The sequence below is a fragment of the Typopeltis vanoorti genome, chromosome 10, assembly GCF_054136105.1.
Source record: "Typopeltis vanoorti isolate ZY-2024b chromosome 10, IOZ_Tvanoo_1.0, whole genome shotgun sequence".
Classification (NCBI taxonomy): Eukaryota; Metazoa; Arthropoda; class Arachnida; order Uropygi; family Thelyphonidae; genus Typopeltis; species Typopeltis vanoorti.
Genome location: NC_143558.1, coordinates 118,333,390 through 118,355,316, shown reverse-complemented (window position 1 = coordinate 118,355,316; position 21,927 = coordinate 118,333,390). Strand labels below are relative to the sequence as shown.

Here is a 21,927-nt window from a genome sequence, read left to right as displayed (position 1 = left end):
ATATTGATGAGAGTGCAAAGGAGGGTGCTAAAAATGATATCAGGATTGTGGAATACTGATTATGAAGACCGATTGAGATTTTGTAGACTGCAAACACTAGGAAACAGGAGAAAGAGGGGTGATATGATTGAGACTTACAAACTTCTGAAAGGGTCATATAGGATTTCAATTTATGGAGGGTGGGGAAAGGATGAGAGGGGGCATCCTTGGAAGCTGAGAATGAAGGCCGCCAAGAAGGGTGTGAGGGCTAGATTTTTCTCTCAGAGGGTGGTACGTGGTTGGAATGGATTGCCTTTGGATATTGTGAGTGCAAACAATGTGAATGAATTCAAGAATAAGTATGATAACTGATGTGTGTGTCCTCCCTCGATGAATCTCTGACTCCCTGGAGGTCTCTCTTAATAATGATAGTGCATTGGAACAAAATTTTCATTCTTGATGTTTTATTTTAGACATTGACAAAATTCTCAGAAATTATTTTTTTGAGTTTGTGAAATTGTGGAAATACAAGATTTGATGAACCAGTTATGAAAAATCTTGATATCCTAAACAAATAATAAATAAACCTGTTGGAAAGAGAATGCTGGGTAGACATCAAAAGAGGATATTAGATGGATAATGTCACTAGAACAGACCAATATGGTCACCATCTGTAATTAATGGTATGATGATGATATTAGACATTTAGTGGAAACTAATGAATTCTGTCTAAAGAATAGAATGAAAGAAAAAAAAGGGTAAAAGAGGTGACAAGGGATTACAGGATAGCAGTGTATGGAGATTCTACAGTTAGAGGATTAGTTAATAAGCAAATCCATAAGGTCTGCTATCCAGGAGGGAGAATGAACAAGATAATTCAGACATTGGACATGAGGAAGAAACAAGCAAGAGAATCTGTGATGGTCGTGGGGACAAATGATTTAAGTAGACATAAGGAACATGTAAGGGCAAATATCAGGAGGTTATTGAGAAAAGTGAAAGATAAGAGTATAGTGGGAAAGGTTGTGAGTCTGTTATTGAGTTATGACAATGATGAGTTGAGTTGGTAAAAGAGGTGACGAGTGATTACAGGATAGCAATGTATGGAGATTCCACAGTTAGAGGATTAGTTAATAAGCGAATCCATGAGGTCTGCTATCCAGGAGGGAGAATGAGCAAGATAATTCAGACATTGGACATGAGGAAGAAACAAGCAAGAGAATCTGTGATGGTTGTGGGGACAAATGATTTAAGTAGACATAAGGAGCATGTAAGGGCAAATATCAGGAGGTTATTGAGAAAAGTGAAAGATAAGAGTATAGTGGGAAAGGTTGTGAGTCTGTTATTGAGTTATGACAATGATGAGTTGAGACAGAGTGCTAGAACCATGAATCGTATGCTAGCAGAGCTGGGTGGATGTATGGCATGTGTTTTAGGCAAGAATGGAATTATACAGGTGTAATGGGTTTGAATTGTTTTGGAGTGAGTGCACTGAGTGTTGCTAGATGGAAGTATAGTGTGTGATGCAAGCAAGAGATCAGAAGTAAAAAATGAAGTGAAAGATCAGTAGAGCGGTATTGAAGAGACAGAAGTTCTTGGCATAGTAGTATGAGAGATGACAAGAGAACAGTAATGCAAGAGGATCAGAAACGAGGGAACCCTAGACAGGGAGACATGGTGTAAAACTCGATATAGCTTGGAAGTACCAAAGCTCTTTACATTGATTTTTACAGAGGTCAAGTCTCATGAGAATGTTACAAAAATAGCCTTGTTTGTCTCTATATGTTTTATGCTAAATATTGTTAATAACCCTATGGGAATTGACTGTACTTACTGTTTTAACAAAAATGTTTAGAATGTCAAAAACAAAGGCAATGCTTTGCCACTGGAACTTTGTATAATAGCTCTATGAAAGGCATAAGAAAGTTGTTTACGCTTTAAGTTGCTTATGAGCTTTGCACATAAACACCTTCAAAGTCAGTGTCTAAGATATTGGCAAGTTTTAGACAAGTTTCCGCTGCCCGACAAGATAGGATTAAAAGAGTGCACAGAGGAGAAGAAAGAACGGGTTGGTCTTGACTGAAGATCAAGGAGTCGTGCCAAATTCTTCGGGGGTTACAACCCTTCGTGCAAGGTTCCGGAGAAGATGAAATAAAAAGGGACTGAGCCGAACATCGGGGTCTTTGTGGTCGGCAGTCAAGGGCGGCAGTTACAGTCTTTGGAGTTGGCAGTTAGAGACAGAAATACTGGGAGTAGGATCCAGAGGACGATGTTATGGCAAGCCCAAACCAGAGGAGAAAAATGGGAATGACGAGAGAACAGCCGATGTAAATACCCGAGCCAAGTGTCGGTCGGATGTCCTTTTTCCGCAGGAGATCAACTGAAGCCAATAGCTGCAGAGCGAACTTCAGCACCGGAGGATTTTTGCCCGTATGCTGAAACCTCTTGCATGTGCTATACGAGTACCACAGATTACAGTCAAAAAGCCCGCCAATTTCCCGACGAGATACCACTGAAGCAAGATACACCTGAAGGAAGCCTAAGACCTGAGATGAAAGAAAAGGCATAGAGACTTTAGTGCAAGACCTTTGATTGAACGTGTGATGCAGAGCCTCTGTAAGTTTGTTCCATTTTTTGTTGTTGTACATTTCCTTTTATAATCTAGGAGATACGTTATAGATGGGCTGATAAGAACTAAGTTAATAGTAATAAGAAGTGTCCATAAGAGAGAGTCATTTGGAATGTTAATAATTGGCATAAGATTTGTGAAATAACTTGACATAGTTAGCTAACCTCTTTGTGAGTAAATTAGAATTTCAATAATTTGATTTAATAAGCAGAGAAGTAATTGAGTAATTACATTGTATAGTTATTTAGTATTGAAAAGGTAAAGTTTGTTTCCTTATGCTAAAAGCCTAACAGATAGGCTTTTAGCATATGGAAATTTTAGCATATCGTTTAATTAATGTACTTTGATATTAATGTAAATAAATGTGTTTTATTTATATGTCAATAGAGTGCCGCCTGATCATTTATTTTACAATGCACTGTTCCTAAATAAACTCGGACTTGTGAGTGGGAAACAACTAAGGCATTAAAAGCGTAGTTTAAATACTTGCGAACCATGACTGTTTATGTAAACTTTAGTGAAGTAATTTTATGCTAGTAAGAGAGACAGAGAGAGAGCAAGAGATCTACTGGACGCATTACTGAGTCTTATGCTGATATAGAAATACTGGTGATGCAGTCTCAGCAAATAAATTTTCCAGTGTTCATAGGCATACAACTAGTAAATGCGAAATGTGGATAAACATAGTATGCAATAGAATAAGTAAGAAGGGTTACGAAAGCAAAAGTGCACTGCCAATTAGAATAAAGATATTACAATAACTCATTAGACATTAATTGTTACAAAGGCGCAGTAACCAAGCAGGCTTATAAATAGCAACAGTTTACAATGGCATAGGGAGAGTGGATGTTGAAAGTTGCATTGAATGTGTATATGGAGATGATCGGCATGGAGACAGATTATATTGCAGTGTGGGTGAGGAAGATGAGACTTACCAGATATGTGGTTAGTGGTGGTAAAGTTGATTGCACAAGGGCAGGTGTGGTGGGGAAATTACAACCAACAAGTGGTTTGAATATGACTGGTTATAGACCTAAAAATGAACTTTCGTGTTTGTTTACAAATGCCAGAAGTATCAGAAACACAGGAGATGAAATGGTTTCAGTAACTGAGTTTTTTCACTCCAAAATCATTGGAATAAGTGAAACATGGTTGAATGAAGATGATATCCTAACGGAAAAAGAAATGAAAGGATACAGCATTTTTTGAGAAGATAGAAAGGAAAACAATGGAGGAGGAGTGCTGCTGATGATAACAGGGGAATTATATCCACATAAGGTAGACATGAAAGAGGGAAATAGTGGCAGTGGTTATAAGGCAGTGTGGTGTAAAGTGGAAGTTGAGAGGAAGACATATTTAGTTGGATATTGCTGTAGGACATGGAATGTGGAAGTTGGTGATGAATAAATGTATAAACAACTTGGATTAGTGAACAAAGGAAAAGTATTATGGGCAATTTTAATTATGGTAGTATAGATTGGAATGAAGAGATGCCATTGTATATAGCCTTGATCAGGCCTCATGTGGATTAGTGCACAGATTTGGTCGCCAGGTTTACATAGTGGCGAAGATATGTTAGAAAGGGTCCAGAGAAGATTTGGGAGTATAAGGACAATTGAGAGAATGTAAATTGCAAAGCCATGTGAATAGGATGAAGGGGGAGGGTATGATTGAAACGTATAATCTAGTCAGGGTTTTTATCAGTTTGACATGGAAGATATTTTTCATAGAATGGGAGGGGGGGGGGGCTAGAACAAGAGGAGTGAGGAGAAGGTCCTTTGGAGAGTGGTTGGTGACTGGAATTCATTGCCTGAGTGTGTTGTGAATGTAGACACACTGAATGGTTGAGCATTGGATGCAATAGTGTGTACCTCCCATGATGAGTCTCTTACTCCATGGATGGAGGTCAGATGTTAAGAATTTGTGTTCATCTATTTCTGAACCATGTTAATAATAATAATAAATCATCTAATCATGTATTCGAGAAATATAACCACGAATGCAAAAACTGTGATACAGGGAAATGATTTGAATACATACTTGAAACAAGCATGTATTTAAGTAGCTACTGCTTTGGTGTTAGCAGAGTGATTAACACCATGGCTGCATATATGTTAAACATAACTATCCTACTTTTCCGGCACCGAAGAGAAGCGCAGTGTGCATTGTTTAATTAGTACCAAGACATTTGTAAGGAAGGAATGAATTAGAAGTTGGATATTGACAGGACTTGAGTTTTCTATGTGAGGAGAATTACAGGAGAGATAAGAGACTAATCTGTATGCAAATACCATATGATGCATAACAAGCCGTTTTATTGAATTGAAATGTACATTTCTTAAACATGCTGTTAAACATTCTTATTAAAAATTTATATATTATCTCAGTATGAGAAAGGAAATGAAAGTGTTGTTGGAAGAGGTGAGAGTGAAGAGTGAGAAAGTGAAAATAGTAGGTATATTACCTTGATATGATAAAAATTAATTAAGAAGGGCTATGATGGCATACAATTCAATGCATAGGCTGTATAGAAGAAATGAATGTGAGTTTTTGGATGTGTGGAGTGAGTCTGAGGGAAGATTAGATTTGTATAAGAGGGATGGCCTACACCTGAATGTGTTTGGTATCAGCAGTCTTGATAAACTAAAACTAATAACTGGTATGAGATCTAACACCGGGAGTCAGGGAAACTAAATTATAACGGGAAGAATGGTGGGAATATGAGTGTAAGAGCGACAATGTTATATAATTGTGCTAATGAGAACGATTTAGACTTTGTGTTCATCTGGTTTTGAACCATCAAATGTATGCAAAGATGTCTACATGTATAAGACACTAGAGAAGAATAGAGATCTGCAAGTTGTCCAACTGTCATGCAGACTGCAGACAAGATCATACAAAAGAACATGCAGGTAGATTATTATACAAGAATGCTAGGAATATCAAAAACAAAGGGGGAGAGTTAGTTGTTTTGTTCAGTATGTAGGGACTTCAGATTGTAGGCATTAGTGAGCCCTGGTTATCAGAATCAGACATATTGACTGGTATTGAGTATAAAGGGTAAGTATTTTTAGGAAAGATAGACAGGATAGGAGAAGAGGGGGCATTCTGCTAATGATATCGGATGACTTGAATCCAGTTACTGTTGAGATCTATGATTGTAGTATTGGTAACAGTATTTCATGTGGCAGTGAATTTGAAGCCATTTGACATGAGGTGGAATCTAACAAGATCAATTACTTAGTGGGGTGTTGTTACACACCTGATGGATTGATTGCTATTATGAAGAAATGCATCATCAAATAAAGAGAATGGGCATGAAAAGATTAATCATAATTGGAGACTTTAATTATCCAAATATTGATTGGGTAGCAGTAAAATATCATGAGAAGAATGAAACTGAATCTATTGAGCTGTTGCAAAACAACTTCCTCAAGCAGCATGTGACAGAAGGAACTCGAGGTCAAAGAGTGTTAAATTCAGAGGGTGTTTCAGTTAAAGACGTAACTATTCTTCCTCCAGTTCAGTGGCGGCCGGTGAAAATTTTAAGTGGGGGTGCTACATATACAAAAAAAAAAAAAAAAAAACTTTTTTTCCCTAATCAGTAACGAATTTATTAATAAATAAATTTACATATTGAAAATTGCTTTATTAAAAATATTTCATCCTCACCACGAACAAACACCAATAATAAAAGTTTTGTATCAATAGCAATGACAAGCGCAAACGAATATCAGTGTTAGATCGCAGTGCATTTGTTTTGTGTAATGATAATTGAAAAAATATAATTCTTTTCATATTTTCAACAGTGACACTCATCATAATTCAGCCTTGTATCTATAATAAATAAATAATTATGTTATTTTGACAAAATAAAATAATATTGACAAAAAATAGTTCACCATGCACACGCACCAATAATAAACGTTTCATATCTCACAGAAATAACGTCCATAAGGATACTAAAACTACACTGCCATTTGGGCAGTGTCTGAATGACATAACATGCAATGACAAGCACCAACAAATATCGGCGTTAGATCACAGTGCATCTGTTTCGTAATCTAAAGCGTTAATCGAACAATTCCAATTATTAACTATTCAATGAATGTCAAAACATAAGCTGCAACCTTTAACATGTTGTATTGCATTTATATAATGTTGTAAGCATTGTTATTATTTACAAAATTAAAATTTTTCATTTTTTCCTTGGGGTGCTGCAGTGTCGCAGTGCTTATGTAAGGGCCACCACTGCTCCAGTTGGTGACAGTGATCATGTGGTGCTCACTTGGTAAGTGACTAAGTGACTTGGTAAGGGCCGCCACTGCTCCAGTTGGTGACAGTGATCATGTGGTGCTCACTTGGTAAGTGACTAAGTTTATGAATGTTCCATTCAGAAAAGGTTACATGCTGAACTACAAAGCAGGAAATTATGACCACCTGAGGAACTGAGTTTAGCAGAATGGTATCGGTTGCTGGATGGGAAGAATATCAACTGTGCATAGGAATCATTTAAAAAAATACTTAAATGATGCGATATCAGAATGTGTCTCAAGAGTTCAAAGAATAAATAGGGTTGGAGTCAAGAGATTCGTGTGCAATGAATGATGTGGAAAGAATACCGTGTGCCTAAGGATGATGTCTGTTATGAAAATAATAAGCAGCAGGCTAGAATAATCACAGCTGTTGAACGCAAAGAAAAGTCTGAGTATGAAAGAAGCTGGCTCTGCAAGCTAAAGACAGTCCACAAGAATTCTGTTGATATGCTGCAAGTAAAAGAAAGAAAGAATGATTAACTTTGACCTGACTGGCCAGTCTTCTCTCATATTCTACTTTTTCTTTTTTGACCATGCTTGTCACTTTTCTGGCCTGCATTTTATATTCTTCATGCATCTGTTCACTGCAAACTGTCTTGTACTTCCTCCATAACAAGTTCTTTTATAACACTGCTTGCTTGATTTCATTGTTAATCCATCTAACTTCTACCCTGTTTATTTGTTTAACTCTTGGAATGCAGTTATGCATTTCTTAGTGAAAGTGATACTGCCTTATCATTTCCCATGCACTATCAAAATCTTTTCTACACAATTTATCAACCCAATGTATTGATGCTAGTTATCTATGGTGCTTCTGATAATCACCCACCTTATAGTTCCACATATAGACCTTCTTGATAGCAATTTTTTCCTGTTTGACTACTTTCCACACCAATACCTCATGATTAATTTCATCAGCAGGTGGCAGTGTTGATACCTCATTCACAACGACTTCCTGTGAGGATATCACCAAATCTAACACCGAGAAACCTCTTGTTGCTTCCAGCTCACATGCTGCTTTAGATAGTTATCCCACAGAAACTCAACAAATTCACTCTCCTTTATACTATCTTTTCTTTCTAATCCACATTCCTATAATTAAAATCTCCTATTAGGATCATCTATCTTTTACTTGTCCAACTAATTTGTCTAAACATTTCACAATCAATACACATTCGCTAGCCTATAACATTATCTCCTATCGAAACACTAGCACTGATCATAGACTAAGTATTTAATTGAATTCAAAGAAGGTTAATCATTAGCTGTTATAGCTGAAGCCAGTAGTTACTCCAAGTATATCTAAAATAATTAATCATCATCATGCGTATCAAGGATTTAGGCCTAGCATGGCCTGTTCCGGCCTTAGAAGTCATTGTTGAATCGTTTAAGAGGACGTCCTGGTTTTCTTTTTCCTAATGGTTTGTACTTTAAGGCTTGTTTTGGTAATCTTTCTGTTTTCATTCTTTGAACGTGTTCCCTCCATTTATGTTTATATTTTTTAATTTTTTCTATTACTGGTTCTTGGTTTAATTCTTTCATAATTTCTTCATTTCTTTTGGGATCAAATAGGGTATACTTTGCAGTTTTTCCCATAAACTTCATTTCTGCTGTTGTTAATCTTTGTTTGTCTTTTTGTTTTATTGTCCAGATTTCGCTTCCATACATTAAGACTGGTAGGGCTAATGTATTGTATACTTTTAGTCTGGTTTGTTTTTGAACTAGGTTTGGTTTAAATATAGAGTTAATTACACCTGGTAATATTTTGCAATTTTTACATTTATATCTTTTTCATTTTCATATGTGATTGTACATCCTAGGTAGTTAAATGAATTCACCTGTTCTAAGATCTTGTTATCTATTACTATTTTAATTCTTGCTGGATCTTGTCCTTTAAAGGCCATAGTTTTGATTTTAATGTTGATATTATCATACCATAATCTTTGGATATCTCATTTAGATATAAAATAGCTTTCTGTAGTTCATCTTCAGAATTTGTAATTATTATTTGGTTGTCGGCAAAGAGGAGAATGTTTAAGTTTACTATAGGAGAAAGTTTAATTCCTTGATGTAAATTTTTATTCCATTTTATTATTATTTCAATTAAGTAAATATTAATAAGAGTTGCTGAGAGGGGACATCACTGTCGGACCCCTTGGTTTATCTCTCTCGTATATGATAGCTTGTGATTTAATCTTATTTGTATTTGATTATTTTCATATATACTTGTGATAGCTTTTAGGATATTATTTGGTATTTGTCTTTCTTTTAATATGTTAAATAATATGTTTCTTTTAACTTTGTCAAATGCTTTTTCAAAGTCAATAAATGCAATATGTGTTTCTAAATTGTATTCTCTTCTTTTCTCTACTATTAATTTTAGGCAAAAGGCCGGGTCTATACATGATCGTCCTTTTCTAAATCCATTCTGTACTTCTAAAATAAAGTTTTCGGAATATCCCTATATCTGTTTGTCATTTTAAATAATCAGCACGGCAATTTAAATAGGTCACTGAGAATTATAAATTCTCTCAGTTAACTATTAAAGTATTCATCTGACTGTATGCACAACTCATTTAGTGATCACATAAACACAAGTCATTATACTGTGAATTAAAAGTTTTTCTTCACTCTCACACACTTTTTGTCAATTTAAATTGTACAAGCAATTAAAGATGAATTATGCATTGCAATCAACCAAACTTTAACATAGTCATAATGACAAGTGTGTGTGTGTGTGTGTGTGTGTGTGTGTGTGTGTGTGTGTGTGTGTGTGTGTGTGTGTGTGTGTGTGTGTGTGTGTGTGTGTGTTCCATTCTGAGCAGAGCAAATAAATTACATGAAATGTGCTGTACTGCATTGTCAGTTCAAAGTTTATTAGTTGCCACACACCCATTCCACTTTCAAGATGAGACAGGAGAAATTTAACTTCAGAAACAAAATTTTCCTACCTTCCATTAGTTGAGACAATTTACTGACAACAATATTTCCATTCAAAATGAAGATAAGATTTCTTGCATAATATAACAGACTACATTTGTTAGTTTCTTCCATTCCAGTAACCAATGTCAGCAATAATCAACTGTTCCTTTACTTCATCAGTTGAACAGATTTTATAACAGGTAGCTTGAAAATATCAGGATATATCAGTTGATGTTAACAGACTTTATGTCCATGTACATCTTAAACACAATCTCTGTTTTTATTCCTTAAATATATGGTAATTCTGGATCCACAATTTTCCCTAACTTTGGATTTTCCTCTCTCTCACTGTCTCTCTACAGTTTGCTTTCCTTCTTGGCTACTCAGTTGTTATTATCTAGTATTCTCTGTTGCTAATGCAAACAAATGCTGCATGACATCATGTGGATTGCATCAGTCATATCCAGGTTCTCCACTATGCTTTCCGATATCACTGTTGACATGTGGCTTTTTCCAAACATAAATGTCATCTAAAATCTTAACTGAAATATTATTATTCAGATGTTTCATTGATTTAAAGTATTATTATTCAGACTTTTCTTCAATATTTTCTTGTCATCCTTAACACACTGAAGAATATTAGTTTCAGTTTTGGAATTGCTCTGCTCTAATGTCAACAATGATAAGTGCTAACAGTACATACACACGAAATATTTCCATATATATATATATATATATATGAAAAAGCTTTAATGACTGATACTGAGTGAAAAAAAGATGACATGGTATATTTGAAAAGATACTACTAGTTTACTAGTTTTGTTGAATAGATCAACATCTTCAGGTATCACAATCAAAGAAATATATAAAGAATTACAGAGACTTAAAATTGTAATAACAGAACAAGTACAAAAAAAGACAGTAGTATGTTTGAAAACAAAAAGCGAGCTTGAGTTCCAAACGTATACTACGCACAACGTGTGCATCAGAGAGATTGAAACTTAGGCTGTTATTGATATGAAAAGAATCTAGAGAAATTTCTCTAGATTTCAACAATCTTTCTCTCGAGTGTATATATATATATGTAATTATGGACTTCTACTTGGTTGTTGTGATACATTTTTAAAAAATATAGATTTAATGACTTAAAAACCGAGGTAACTTATAAAGTTTTTTATGAGAATAATACAACTAGTTTCGGCTTATAACAGCCTTCATCAGGTATTCATTAAAGGAAGAGAATAGTAATAAACAGTGAAGCATCTAAAAAAACTGAAAATTACAGGTAAAAATTGCAACACATAATTGAAACAAAAAATTGTATTTTTTAAGTTGTTCTAACTGGCACGCTATTGTTTATTGCGTGTGTGCGTGCAGGCTCTCGTGAACACCAATATTGAATAACTGCAGTATGGCTATCTGGGATGTTATAACTCAAATTGCTGTTTAAGTGTTCAGGATTCAGAGTTGATTTCCCTGGATTCCACGATTTTTCTTTCGAACTCATCACCACAGCGAAAAATATTTTCTGATTTATCCCAGCAAATGGAATGACTTTGGAGATTATCGTTAGGATTGCTTGAGAAAAGAACATGACTTGACAACGCAGTTGCACGTGATCTTTTATAGGAGTTGTCTCTCGTATGCTACTCGATACGTTGTTCAGTAGATTTGTTCGTTTGTCCAAAATAAGGGATATTGCATTCACACCATAATTTATATACACCTGGATATTTTAGGTTGTGATGAACAGGTTTTGGATGGCTGATAAGAGAACGGATTTTTGGAAGTGTGGTGAAGAATGTCCTGATGTATTTTTTAAGGACCTTAGCATATACACTTAAACCTCTTTTTATGCAAATTTTTTTTACGTGAATTGGGATATCAAAAATAATTTTTTTTTTTACATGATTTTTATTCACTTTTACGCGACCAACCTAAAGTGTAAGTTAGGAAAAAATCCGTAATTCAAGAAAATTCTAAGAATTTTGTAGAATTTAGAATTTCTAAATTCTACAAAATTCTAAATTCTTATGAATTTCATTTATTGGGAATTCCAATAAATTACAATACACAACTGACTGTGCATAAAAAAGCAGTTCTTAGCAGTTTGAATTTGATGTTTGAGTAGACAACACAGTTACCGCATTTTTTGTATTTGCATTTTTTAAGTGAAATCAAAATAAAAATCGCGTTATAAAATTAAGAAATAATAAATGGTAAGCTATATGTAATTTTCAAACTTTCATTTCATTAACCGAAGATATTAATCCAGCCCTCACATGATGTTGCCGATAACTTAAAAAAAAAAAAAAAAAAATGGAAAGCCGTTTCCTTGAATATAAAAATTCAAATTTTAGATCGTCTTCAAACTGGGAAAGTTGCGACGGCTGTGGGTAAGCATTTTGGAGTCTGTGAATCAACTGTCAGATCTATAAAGAAAAATGAAGAGACTATTAGAAAAGCGGTATGTTCTGGTACAAAATCGAGTGCGAAATTATCAACAAGAGATGTTCTAGAAAAGACTGAAAAAGCTTTAGTGATGTGGATAGAAGATAATGTACAAAAAAGAATTTTGTACATTATCTTTTTTAATCTGTTCATTTTATGAACAGATTAAAAAACTGCAGCCAGATCATCTCAATCAGCCATCTCAATCGAGGAAAAAATATGAATTTCATGCAAGCAATGGTTGGCTGGCTAAGTTTATTAAAAGACATGCTCTTCATAATATAAAAATTAAAGGTGAAACAGCTGCTAAATCATTTCCACAAAAACTTGCTAAAACAATTAAAGATGGAGGTTACACTCGTGAACAAGTTTGGAATATTGATGAAACCGACCTTTTCTAAAAAAAAATGCCAAACATAACTTACTTATCAAAAATGTAAAAAACTGTTGGTGGATTCAAAGCAGCAAAGGATCGCATAACACTCCTATTGTGTTCGAACACTTTAGGAGATCGGATGTTAAAACCACTGCTCATAAATCGATCATTAAGACCACGGCCAATGAAAGGCATAGATTTTCAAAAATTGCCAGCTCGTTGGATGGCCAACAAAAAAGCTTGGGTGACCATTGATATTTTCAATGAGTGGTTCCATAAACATTTTGTGCCAGAAGTTAGACACTATTTGAATGACTAGGGTCTCCCATTTAAAGTGCTTTTGATTCTTGATAATGCACCCGGTCATCTTGCCATAGAACACCCAAATGTGCAATTTTTTTTTCTGCCGCACAATACCACATAATTGCTACAACCTCCAGATCAAGGTATAATTGTGACTTTTAAAACATATTATGTCAGACAAACATTTCAGTACATTTTGAACAAGCTAAATGATGATGAAACACTGTTAGTTATGGATGTGTGGAAAAAATTTTCAGTTATGGATTGTATTGATCAGGTTCTGTTATCGTTATCTGATTTGAGACCAGAAACTATGAATGCATGCTAAAGCTATTTGGCCCGCATGTGTTAAAGAGAATGCTAAGGATTCAACCATACTGCAGAATTCCCCAATATAATAAGTTTGGCATGTGAAATTGGCAGAGAAGGATTCGATGATTTTACGTCGGCAGATATCAAAGAATTGTTAATTGATAAACCTCTTAGGAAGACGAAATAGTGGAGATTGTTTCTGAGACTCCTGAAAGCGAAGAAGTTAATGATAATGATCAAGATAATCCTACTTTTATTGCTGATATAATTAAAGGAGGTCTTAAACTGGCCAGTAATTTAGGCAATTATTTTGCCTGACATTATCCAAATGAAGAAACGTGCTGGGAAGTTTTCATGTGAGCTTAGGTTGTTAATAATGTCTTCATACAGAGAATTATATCATGACTTATCTAAAGCATCAACACAGCGATTAATAACTGAGTTCATGCCTAAAACTACTGAAACAACCAGTGGTACTTTTGTTCAAGACATGACAAGAAGAATTCCACAAGTTGAGGCGGAAGTCAATGACGATAATACCATATCAAGTAGTTCTAGTGATATTATAGTCTCGCGAAAACAAAAGCTTTCACATTTATTGACAGAAACTGATAGCGAATAACATAATTTTTTAATAGAATCCTTAGCAAACAATTGAAATGAATATGTTTTTTTTAAGTTATTAAAATTCATTATATGTATGTGTGTTCTCCATGAAATGTAAATAAAAATCTTATGATCCTAACAGAGTTAATGTTTTTTTTTTTTTTTTTTTTCATTATTTTGCTTATATTTCAGGTTTGGAGCCATTCTTCACTTTTTCTATATCGCGTAGTTCTTTTTACGCGTAATTTTTAGGAACGTATCTATCGCGTAAAAAGAGGTTTAGGTGTATAATCATTCTTGGCTTACATATTCTATAATAAATTTAGTTTAATCCTTCATCCAAGTGTAAGCAAACAAAGTTTGCACCTGAAAATATCTTCAGGACTGGGGTAAGGTAATGCAACACCAGGCAACTCAGAGCAAAGGTGGACCAAGCTCTCATCATTCCTTGTCTCAGTATCTCCCATAATGCAAAGCACATCTCCTTGCAGACACGTATACTGCTATGCATTAAGGGACCTCAATAAAGGTTGAAACCGGTCTGGGTAATGACCCTTCCCTTAATGCATAGCAGTATACATGTCTGTAAGGAGATGTGCTTTGCATTATGGGAGATACTGAGACAAAGAGTGATGAGAGCTTGGTCCACTTTTGCTCTGCGTTGCCTGGTGTAGCACTACCTTATCCCAGTTCTGAAGATATTTTCAGGTGCAAACTTTGTTTGCTTACAATTGGATAAAGGATTAAACTAAATTTATTATAGTCTAACCAAGTGAAAAATAAATTTCCAACAGCCTACATATTCATTCAGTGTTAATAATCTGTATTTATAAAAAATTAACACTGTGTAGCTTACTTGAATAATTATTCAAGAAATACATAATTGAATCATCACTTTCTATCGGCTTATTCAAATAGAAACTATAGGCATGCTTGGTACACATGCTCTGAAAATTGTATATGTATTATATATCTATATATCATCACTTATATATATTATTTAATAAATATTAATGTGGAGTTAATTTCCTGTTTTCATACCATTGGCTAATAGATTATTTAGACATATCTTTATCATATTTTTCAGAATGGCCAGTACTGAAAATATAACAGTAAAAATACATATTTGAGATTCCCAAAACTTCATTATGAATTGTTGATTTGTAGCTAAACTATTTAAAGTTTAGTTTCTTTTCTTAATTGCAAGAAGTTGTATTGATAAGAAGCAGATAAGATGCTGATATAAAATATTATTACTTTTTTTAAAGGCTATTTTATAACGTATGTCTTGTAATGATGAATTTGCTGTCTCTTCTTGGTATTTCTGTTCTTCCATCACTTATAAAGCGTCATTATCAAGTTCTCAAATATTCAGGTAAGAACACCTTTCTCAACAAAATTCTGTGCTATTTTATTTATCACATTAACCTATTTGCATAAGTCATTTGCTTTCACTATGGATATTGTATATAAAAAAAAGATATTGATAGAAAAAAATAACAATATTATCTGAATTTCTGTTTTAAATCGTTTAATTGCTTACTACAGGAAACAAATATGAATTACTCATTCCAGTTGTTAATGAGAAGTGAGAAAAAAATGGCAGCTGTAATGTTATAAATCACCAATGGCAATTATCTGAGACTTATGTATATGTGTACATGCATGCACATCACAGGAATTTATTTGTCATATTTCAAAACATTTCTGACAAAAGTGTATATTGATTCTAGAATCTTCACAAAATTAAAACAGTGCTCATGAATTAAGATTAATGCTACATCATAAATGCCTACATATCTGTATATGGTTTATGAAACATAGAAAGTGAAAGCATTATAAATTTCATTGAGTTTTAAACATTCTGCAGTAGAATAAAGTAGAAGAATAAATACATGTTTTTATTCTAAACTTGAATAAACTGATATTAATCTTTTTAAGAATAAGTATTATAATAATGCATATTAAATCCAAGTATAACAAACTCATCAATAACAGTTTTCAGAGTCAACAAGTTTCTTGTATTTCAAAGAACTTAATGAATAAAATATATTACATTTATTGGTGTTGTAGATAGATACAAGGTACTTACTTCAGGTAGTTTTGAGTTCAGTGGCATTGCCAAATGATGTTTAGACATTAGAAGCTCTCTTATATATTTTTGAAACTTTTAACTTTCTTTCTATATTTGGATATAAAATATGGATGGATCCATTATATCTCCATTACAATATCTCACTTATGCCAAATTGAAGCCTCTTGGCTCTCCCCTCCGTGTGGGGCACCTGTTTGGGATGGTACTGGTCCCTTTAATTCTTATTCTTTTTCTTTGCTTTTCTTCTTGCATTTTTCGTTCTATTTCTGAATCTTTTTTACTATCCTTTTTCTAGACCACCATTGGACATCTAGGGGATTTCAGTAGTCTTGCACCCCAGTAGCCAAGATCATTTGGCTACTGGGCTTGCTTGCAAGGGAGTTGCAGTAAGTTTCTCACTCCATGATACGTGTTCTGGACCCAAGGTTTGCCGTGGTGCTGGTATAGCATCTAAGGTCATTCCATCCCCAAGCACAGTCATTGCTTGCCAGTCAGTGGGTATCCATGTGTTTCTCTTTGGTTGGTGAGGAGCTCTTGCACCAAACAAAATAACCTATTGTGCATGAATTCTTCATCTTCAAATGCTTTAGGGACTCTAAAAGTTCCCAATCAAGTACTAATACCATAGATATATCATTTGATAACAGAATTAAGAAACAAAACATATGTGATACCTGTATAAATGTGCCAGTGTTTTTGGTAATCCATGCAGCAGGTGAAAAGCCAATATGGGAAATGTTGCCCTTTATTTAAAAGGATTTACGAGTGGTCTGAAAAGTTCTCAGCCTCCATCATCAATGGCAACACTATCGGCAAGATTTTTTTTTCTAAGTTGATACATCTATCATAAGCATCGATGTGAAATTGCAAGTCATTCTATCAAGTGATTTGTTTTATAGAGCTGTCTGAAGCAAAATTGTCTGTATCCCTTGAAATGGATAAAATTGAGTATCTCACGGTTATAACATTCTTTGTAAAAGAAGGTTTAACGTCAAAAGAAATTCATTTTAAGTTCATAAAAGTTTATGGGCACTCTTCTCCTTTATTTTTGACATTTAAGAAATGGACTGCCAAGTTTAAATGTGGCAGTACCAGCTTTGAAGATGATCCACGTGAAGGAATTCCAAAAAGTGTAACAACACCAGAAATCATTGATCAAGTGCACGATATGGTATTGGATGACTGTGAAGTCAAAGGGCGTGAAATTGCTGAGACTATAGGCATTTCAAAGAACATGTAGGATATATTTTCCATGAAGAATTGCAAATGGAAAAGCTGTGCGCAAGATGGGTGCTGCGCTTGCTCACAGCAGATCAAAAACGCACTCGCATGAAAATCTCTGAACAGTGCTTGGAGCGTTTTAACAAAAATAAAACTGATTTTGTGTATCGATTTATTCATTTCGATGAGACTTGGATTCACAACTACACACCAGAATCCAAACAGCAGTCAAAACAATAGAGAGAAGCTGGTTGTTTAGTGCCAAAGAAGACAAAGTCGGTTCCATCAGCAGGAAAGGTCATGGAATCGGTGTTTTGGGATTCTAAAAGCATTTTGTTTATTGATTACCTTGAAAAGGGTGAAATAATAACCGGGGAATGTTATTCCGATCTTTTAACCAGACTAGACGAAAAAATTCGCGAGAAAAGGCCCAATTTGCAGAAGAAAAACATCATTTTTCATCAGGACAATGCACCTGCCCACAAAAGTGTTTTGACAATGGGAAAATTAAGGGATCTGCATTATGAATTGTTGGAACATACACCTTATTCCCCAGATTTGGCTCCCTCTGACTTCTGTCTCTTCCCAAAACTAAAACTCATCCTTGCTGGGCAGCGTTTTTCTTCGAATCAAGAGATGATTGCAACTGTAGAGGGATATTTTGTAGATGTTACTGAGAACCACTACAGGAAAGAGATAATGGCACTGCAGCATCATTTTAATAAATGTATTAGTCTTAAGGGAGATTATGTTTGAATAATAAAAATAATTCTGAAATTATAGATTCGTTTTTTCATTGTTAGGCTGAGATCTTTTTTTAGACCACCCTCACAGAAGTACTACCAGGATCTTAAAAAAAACTGTTAACAAACTATGTTCTGGTGATATCCTTGTGGAAACATCATGTTAGCAACATTCTGAGAAACTGCTGAGAGCAACATGAGTGGGTGGAACACCTCATAAACACTTCATAAAACACTCAGTTTTTGTAGAGGAGTGATATCAAAATGGTATCTTTTTGATGTTCGTGATGAGAGATAGATTCAGGACTTAAAGTTCAAGGAATGACAGGTGTGATACACATCCTAATATGTAGGGATGCCCACCTAAGGCCGACCATAAACATCATCCTTACTTTTGATAAACCTAAGACTCCCAATATCTGTAAAAGCAGGGTATCTCAATTGTCCTATAAGAGTGTACTTCCGTAATACACTGAGATGCTTTAAATGTCAGAAATGTGTGCATACCCAGACTGCCTGTTGTGACTCTACCACCTGTGCATAGTGTGGTAGTAAAGAGCATGATAACAAAGTTTGATCTGCAAAGAAAGCTAAATGTCAGCTGTTATGGAGATCATCCAGCTTACTCCTATGCATGTCAGAAGTGTAAAGATGAAAAAGAAATGCAAAAGATTAAAACAGAACAAACTATATTAGGATGCAAAAAGGAAGTTAGCCACTATCACACTTGTCCTGAGATTCTCTAATGCTGATAAGGTGGCAGCTAAGTAAATGTCAACAGCATGTCAAACATGCATGTCTATTTCACCATACCTTGAACCTTATTACCACAAGTGCTTCTCTGTTAAGTGCATCAGTCGCGAGATCTTGGGTCTCGCTCCTGAAACAACTCCATAATTTGGTTCTATTTGATGAGAACCAACTTGTCAAAAAAAAAAAAGGAAACTTTGGTATACACTGAAAATAAATTAAACTTCTCAGCTGATCCTGATGCATCAGATTATGTATTGAATTTTATTTTTATTGATTTTTATTTTTTTTTCCAGAGAAAGAGATGGATCATGGCCATCCATACTTCCCAAAATCAGTTGATAAATGTAAACCTAATAAAACCTCCTAGAAATCAACCAAGTTTACAAAGCCAAAACAATAAGAAAATTTTTACAGTGGAATTGTCATGGGTTTCACCAGAATACCAATGATATCAAGGTTTTGCTGCAGAAACACAAACTTTTCTGTTTCTGTCTGCAGGAAACATTTAAAACCCAATGAGGGCACTACCTAATCTTAAGGAATTTCCCTTTTGTATGCAAGGATAGAACTGGAAGTGGTCCTGCTCATGGTGGAGTAGCCAACTCAGTGGGTAGTCATACTCCTTTGCATTATGTCCATCTTAATACTGTTCTGGAAGCAGTAGCAATTCACCTATCCATGGGATATCTTATTACAATATGTTCAGTTTATTTATCACCGGGTGCTAAATTAGTTAAATGAATCAATTTTTTAACTGCCTGAGCTCATACTTTGTATGGGTGGTTTAATGGGCACAATAATATGTGGAGTAGTACCAACACAAATGAATAAGGTGGTATCATTGAATTAATGCTTGACAATAACGACCTCTCCCTTTTGAATAATAGACTCACTACTTTCCTCCATATACTTACCTGCTATATATTTTGCAGTCGATCTTACAGTCTACTCCACTGCCATTTTTTCCACTGCTCACATGGGATGTTGAAGACAACATAACAGAAATGATTATTTTCCTGTTATTTGCAGTCTTCACATGAATCACATGTTCTCCTACATGGATGCCCATATAGAAAATGGACCATGCTGACTGGAATACTTTTTCCCATCTTGCAAAATTTAATGCTAATACAGTCGGTCAAACATCTATCAATGAAGCAGTAAAGTATGTAACTGATTGCATTGTCCAGCCAGCAACAGCCTCGGTTTCAAAAACATCATCTCCATTTCCACTCTATTTAAAGCCTTGATTAAACTCAGAGTGCCAGGCAGCCAAAAAAGATAAACCCAGAGTATGAGGTATATTTCATAGATACCCCACCACATCAATAGCTTTTAAGTGTGCTTGCTCAGGCCAAAACACGTGAGAGGTCTGAGTCATATACAATCGTGGATCCACTTTATCCAATTGATTAATAAAACAACCAGTGCGAAAATTGTATGGGATAAAATCTGGAAATTGAAAGATAGATATAGAACATCATGTTCAAGGTTTAATGGAATATTTACAGCACTAGGAAAGGATTAAAAACTAATTTTAATACTTCCAATATTTCCTCTCAGTTACTGAGACATCTTCAGGGATTACAAATGACTCTTGTAACACACACACACACAAAGACAACACAATACTAAATGAAACACATTGGTGAACCTAAAGTCCTATCTAGGTGGTTCGCCCTCTATGGGCTAGGATGTAAAGTGAGACCTCTGACAATTATTGTTTACCATATTTTGGGAAGTTTTATACATCTGTATTTATTTAAATACAGTTGATTTCTGATTGCCACAGCATATTCTAAAAACAGTCTTTCCTTTTTGAATTTGCTCTGGTGGAGTAAGGTGTTTTTCTTCCAGGAGATCCTGTGGGTTATATCCAATGCATGGTCTGCAAGGCCAGATTGCAGATGTATGATTTGTGTTCCTCAAAACAGGTGATTGCTGATCTACCTGTCTGCACTAACCACCTTACTGGCCATTATGGATCAAATATGCATCCTCGTACGCTTTGTATCCATCATATATTTCAATGTAACATCAATGGTATTACAATTTTAATATGCACTTCGCATCCATGATAACCTTGACATCTATAGATGTATTGGCCGGTAGCATGGTAAAGTAAGCCAGCTTGCAGGAACAGGGTACTTTATATACTCCAGGCACTGAGAGAGGAGGGAGCTGATCTTTTCCTTTAGTGTTACATGGTGATCAGCATTCGTTTTAGACAAATTATGCACTCTACAACTGTGTTATAAATAATTATTTTAATTTCCCAACGTTTCTACCTTCATATGAAGGTCATCATCTAGAGCAGGCGTTCCCAACCCTATGCCCGCGGGCACCATGGCGTCTGTCGAACAATATGTGTGTGCCCGCCGCTATTCAACTGTGTGCCGTATAGTTTGAAATAATCACGTGCACATCACGCAATAATTAATTTCACTGGCCAATGAAATGCAATGCCAAAGATCACACTAACTTACATATATGTATATTTAAATTTTTATATAATGTAAACTTTTAAGTAATAAAACATTTGATTCTAATGTAAACTTTGTATGTATTCATTTAACAAAAGAATTCAAAAAATTTGCTTGAAAAAATAGATGGTGCCCGTCACCCTACCAGTATTTTAGAATGTGCTCTAGGAAACAAAAAGGTTGGGAACCCCTAATCTAGAGTATACACATATATATACAGTGACAAGTTAAATTACATTTCACACAGTATGCTAAAGAGACAATGACTCTTTAGCATTTATGACAAAGAGATATTGTATCTTTAGCATACTGTGTGAAATGTAATTTAGCTTGTCTCTGCATATGTATGTGTATACTCCAGATGCTGACTTTAATATGAAGATCGAAACGTTGGGAAATTAAAATAATTATTTATAACACGGTTGTAGAGTCCATAATTTGTCTGAAATGAAGGAGGGAGCTGATCTTTGGTAGAACAGATAAGAGTAGCAAGTTTCCAATGAGGCTTACAAGCTGTGTAGAGGTTGTACTCTTTTAAAGACCTGGCTATTTTTTTTGATGCCCCAAGGATGTAAGGGATGGTGATGACATTTCCCTATTTTATTTATAGATGGATATTGTATTGCTTAATTTAATTTTTGTACATGCATATTATTTTCTTATCTCTTTCTGACTATTTATGAATTCCTTGTGTACTGCTGTAACCTTTTCTTTGGAGCAGTATGACCTTTGCTGTCC

At 34.8% G+C, this 21,927-nt stretch overlaps 1 protein-coding gene across 3 annotated transcripts in view; it reads left to right on the top strand.

The window, feature by feature from the left end:
• LOC150102733 (uncharacterized) overlaps nucleotides 1-21,927 on the top strand; it is a 258,688-nt gene that overhangs the window by 103,482 nt on the left and 133,279 nt on the right. For all 3 annotated transcript variants that reach the window (XR_016548924.1, XR_016548923.1, XR_016548925.1), the window contains exon 3: nucleotides 15,163-15,269. The gene's annotated coding sequence lies outside the window, so the exon portion shown is untranslated. The remainder of the gene's footprint in view (nucleotides 1-15,162; nucleotides 15,270-21,927) is intronic.